Source organism: Rattus rattus, chromosome X (assembly GCF_011064425.1).
Source record: "Rattus rattus isolate New Zealand chromosome X, Rrattus_CSIRO_v1, whole genome shotgun sequence".
In the NCBI taxonomy this organism is placed as follows: domain Eukaryota; kingdom Metazoa; phylum Chordata; class Mammalia; order Rodentia; family Muridae; genus Rattus; species Rattus rattus.
Window position 1 is genome coordinate 129741340 of NC_046172.1, and position 5147 is coordinate 129746486.

General features: G+C 40.9%; 1 pseudogene; it reads right to left on the bottom strand.

The window, feature by feature from the left end:
• Positions 1-535: 535 nt before the first annotated feature.
• Positions 536-1557, bottom strand: LOC116888228 (annotated as a pseudogene).
• Positions 1558-5147: the final 3590 nt, after the last annotated feature.

Here is a 5147-nt window from a genome sequence, read left to right on the forward strand (position 1 = left end):
GGCTGATGGATGAAAATTAAATCTGGTTTTGGGAATTTGACTCTTCCTTATTTGCCACATGCCTTGTTCAATGAACTTCAACTTGATTGCTCTTGTAAGAAACCACCACCTTACACCAATAAACCTTACACCAATTTTAGTTTACATTAGCTCAGAAAGGGGAAATTCAGTCCTACTGGACAACTGCAGAAATTGGCTGGAAAAGTCTACAATTGAAGGCTGGACTATTATATTACCTTTCTAATACTTTCATATGGCCTTCTAAAGGTAATATATTTAATATATATTTGTTGTATATCAGTAAGTAAGCACAAAGTATGATGCATAAACATTTATTTTTTATGTATTTTTATACTCCAGAGAAAATATTTCCTTGCATTATTGAATTTAACTTTACCGAACCAAACAAAGAAAGCAACTAAAGGAAACTAGTCTTAATCATGTTGACAATCCCCTGATATTCCCGGTGTACTGACCTACTAACTCTTAAGATTACTTTATATTTTCAAGAAAATCTCTTGATGACAGGAAAAGTTCAAGTGTCAACAGGGGTGGTAGAAGCTGTTGGTGATTTTTCTGGGGAACCTTCAGTAGATTGGTCAGTGCTATCAGTATTATCTTCATCTCTGACTTCTGCTCGCTCTTTCTCATCTTTCAAAGCCTCTTGGTAAAGGGCTGAGATGGCATGGTGTTGTTTTGTTGATCTTGGCCAAATATTCAGGACCTTCATCTTGCTTGTTTCAGCATGGGCTTGGGACCCCACAGGAACTCATAGCGTGGAGGATCACTGTGGGCCACCTGCCATACTCAGGTACTTCAGCTTCACCAAATACTGGGTCATGAGCTTCCCGGGCTCACCAAAAGATCAGTGCTTCTTCCTGGATAGATTTGCTTCTTCTTCAGGATTTTCCACATGTCTTCTTCACTGGCGCTGTTGCCTTGAATGAAGATGTTACCCAGTATACTCATCAGGAAACTGGTCTTGGGTAAGCCTTTACCAGCACGGATCCTCTCATTGTTGGGGAGCTTCAGCTTGCTGATGAGGTTGTACGAGGGCTGACTGGAGCTGACTTCCCTCACTTCCACTGCAAAGGCATCTTCCAGCTTCTCAGAGGCTTTCCTGAGGATCTCAGGAAAGTCTTTTTCATACTTCTTGGTGATAACCTTCATCATTTCTTCCTTGGTAGTGAGCTGCTTCAAATTGTAGTTGTGGAGCAGGTACTGTAACAGTATTGCCACCCTCCTTGCGATCAGATCTTGGTGCAGAAAAGGGCGATCCTTTTGTATACTTGGCTCACTTTCCTCATGAGAACTTTCATCTGATTCTGAGGAAGAGCTACTCAGAATAAGTTTGGCAGATGGTTTTGCTTTCTGACTTGCCTTGGGAGCGCTGGAAGACTTAGCCTTAGGCTGGCTCTGCGAGGTGGCAGAAGACTCTCTTGCTGCCTTTGGTGTTTCTCCTGCTGTTGCCTGATCATCTCGACAAGCCTTAGCCTCACCTTGGTTCTGGAGGCGTTTCTCCTGAGCATGGGTCTTGCTCTTCTGTCTTCGAAGCATGATCACTGATGTTGGTGATGCAAACACCTGATGAGGGGAGAATGAAATTATATGAGCACTCCATCAAGGGAAATCCTCCTTGTGTTTAACTAAGTAAGATTCTGCATGTTTCTATGAGAACACTTCTTTAGGAGCCTACTGACCTTCTATTCTTAACTGCCTACTTCCTAAGAAAGAAGGAAGAGAAAGTCTTAGGTTATAGCCTATCATTCCCAACTGTGCTGGGCTTGGCTGCAAGCAGGGAGATGACATTCATGTCTTCTGCTCTTAGAGTTTTGGATACCCTCTCCGTTCCCTGTGAAAATCTTTATGCGAAATCTTGGAAATCCTGAGCCTCTGTTCTCTACCACTTACTAAATGTCTCTCTGTGATACTCTGTTGTATGTGAAGGAGGAAAGCTTATGAAGCTCCAACTCTAGACAAAAAGTATAGTCAGTGACCACCATTTTTAATCTCTCAGTAATATTTGTCCCTTCCCAATCACATACCCAAGATCGTACTTTAACTGTCATGTAGAATATTTAGGTCATCTCCTCTAGCCAAAATCCTTCCCCACTATTTCCTCATAGCATGGGAGTAAATGAGGGCCTGACCCATAACTACTACTGTTGTTAATAATTTTTTTCTGGGGTGTTCCCACTAGTGTGAATACATCTTAGCTTCCTGAGATGTAGTGCGGATACTTCTGTGGGAGTAGCAGAGACTGAGAACAAGTGGGTGTGTGGCAGGGAAGGGACAAATATTATTCAAACTGCACAAAGACAGATAAAAATGGTAGTCACTAACTGTATTTTTTTTGTCTAGGTTTGGAGACTCATGAGGTTTCCTCCTTCCACATTAACATAGCTGTTGGTATCCTTCTTGTCCAGGTTGAACTATAGTCAGCCACGAAAATAAGCATTCGTGTAGCATTGTATGCATTTAACAAATCACATTGTATGTATATATTTAGTAATATACACACCACCACCACCACCACCAATAACAACAATTTAAAAAAAAATAGGCCATGAATTTGAAGGAGAACAAGGTGGGCACATTGGAAGTGTTTGGAAAATGAAAAAGGAAGGGGGGAATTCTGGAATATGATCATCTCAAAAATAAATTAATTAAAAATAATATAAAAATGGTAGTTGCTGCGTTAAGAGTGTTTTTTACAGTGGTGAAAATGAAAAAAGTTTTATGCTTCAAGATGGAGGTACCCCTCTGAGTCGGGCCAAAGAGGTTAAAATGGGCACCGTTTCCGGGGAGGGGGGGCAGGGCCTCTTAAGGATGGCAAAGAATGATAGGTAGAACATACTTTGTGGGCCTTGGCTGTTTTTTGAGATGGGACAAAACTAAAAATAAAACCCAGACTTCCAGTAGGGCAAGAATACCGTTATTCCCTTTGGTTCATATAAAGAGTAAGAACAACAATATAGCTTTTAAGAACTGGCAGTTTTCTGAAATGGCGCATGGGACTAAGGAAAAAGCCAGAAGGTCACTCAGGGGTTACTCCCACTAGGGGAACCAGTGCTGTAGGGAGGGAATGACAAGGGTAGGGAAAGGAGGCAGGGGTAACAGAGAGGGAAGCTCTCAAGGATAGAGATGGAGGCTTTATTTTGAGGTGGACCAAGTCTGACCAGGGGCCACCTTTGGGCAGGGCCGAGAGGTGTAAGGGCCCTCAGCTTTGAGGGGGCGAGAAGGGAGCTAATGGCGGTTGGTGGTGAAGGGAATTTCTAAGGGACAGAAGCGAGACCAAAGGGCACGCAGGGGGCTTCAAAAAAAAAAAAAAAAAAGAAAGAAAAAAGAAAAGAAAAAAGGGGTGGGGGGACTCTATTCGAGATGGCTGTTTCTCGGCCGCAATAACTCCTAACCTTGTTTCCTAGTTTTGTTGGGTCACAGGCCTCAGAAAGCTCTCCTCAGCATCTCCTGGTCCGGTCCTCAAACTGTGACGAAGGAAGTAACAGTTGTCTCCAAGGAAAACGAAAGGACCTTGGAGAGAGGCATCTTGGAAGCCCTGCCTCTCTGGCGCCCCCTGTGGCTTGGGGTGTGTAGTTTCTCACTCTTGTAGCAGACTGTACATACTCCGAAGCGATTTTAGTGGATTCCTTCTGTCACTCCACCTTACTGGGAATCATGCCTTTTGAAACGCTCCATCTAGACATCACCCTCTCCAGGCTACTCGGAGAGAAAGTTTCCTGCACAATTTGTTTTTCTGCAAGTCTGTAAATAGCCCAAACTTTGTCTTGGCTCCTATCTCTTTAAAAATTTTATAGCAGATGTCATATCTGTAAATATTCACAAGTAGTATCCTTCTTCAAATATTGGGAAAAGCCAGGGTGTGTCTTCGGGGTTTGGGGAGAAGATCCAGGACAAGGACTTAGAATAGAAAGAAACTTTACAGACATTACATATTTATGTATTCCTTCTCTTTAATAGCACCTTTATTTTTTTGAGTCAAACCCCTCATTTATGTTCATATTCCTTTTACTCCAGTAGTGGATCCAATCCAGTATTTTGAGTACAAAATCTATTTTTACATCATTTGGGATACCCTTGAGGGGATGATTTAAAGATAAAGAAATTTCAATAAAAATATATCAAATTCAAAACAAAATTAGTGAGGAGAAAAACAAACAATTTATTTTAATTTATATTTATGTGTGAGTGCCTGTATGTGTGTGCACCACTTATGTGTGTGTGGTGCTTACAGAAGTCAGAAGAAGACATCAGAGCCCCAGAAACTGGACTGTTAAAAGGGTATCGGGCATTTTGTAGTTGTTGAAAACTGAACATAGATCCTCTGCAAGAGCAGTAAGTCCTCTTAACTGTTAACCCATTTCTCGAGCCCTGAACTTTAAGAATTGTTTTGGTTATTGATCATACAAGTGAGTTATTTAACTTTCTTATGGACTCAGTCTTTCTGTTTTTTTTTTAAATTGATACGTGCATTTGTTTGTATGTGTATGTTTAAGACACAGGAGTGTAATGTCCAGGGACTTCTGAAAACCAGGCAAGCACATGATTACAGGGCAACACTACCACACACAACTTATGAGTTGAAAAATAACTGCTAGTGTAACAGTACAATGGACTGGGGACTTAGGAAGGTAATATTATTTATATGTTTAGTTTTGAAACATGGTCTTACTGTATATCTCTGGCTAGCTTGGAGTTTACTGTATATATCAGGCTGACCTTGAACTCAAAGAGGTCCACCTGTCGAGGTGGATCCAACCTCTTGAGTGTTGAAAGTAAAGATACGTGCCCCTACACTTGGTAATAATTACATTTAGATTAGACAATAAGGATAGAAACTTTATGGTAAATTACATCCCTCATGAGAAAAGACCAGAATATTTTGTCTCACTCTACACCATATGAGGATGAACCAAGAACGGAAGTATATGAAGGAGTTACCAGGAACTCAATTGGCTAGCTCTTTCTCTTAGACATGGTGTCTTCCATGATATTAATTAGTAATTGTTTTGATTAAAGCTTCTATCTATTACTGAAATCTAACTAGTTTTATATGATAATTGAATGTGACATGTATAAAACACTTGTCATGGTAACTGCCAAATATTTAGTAGTTAATGAATGGCAGA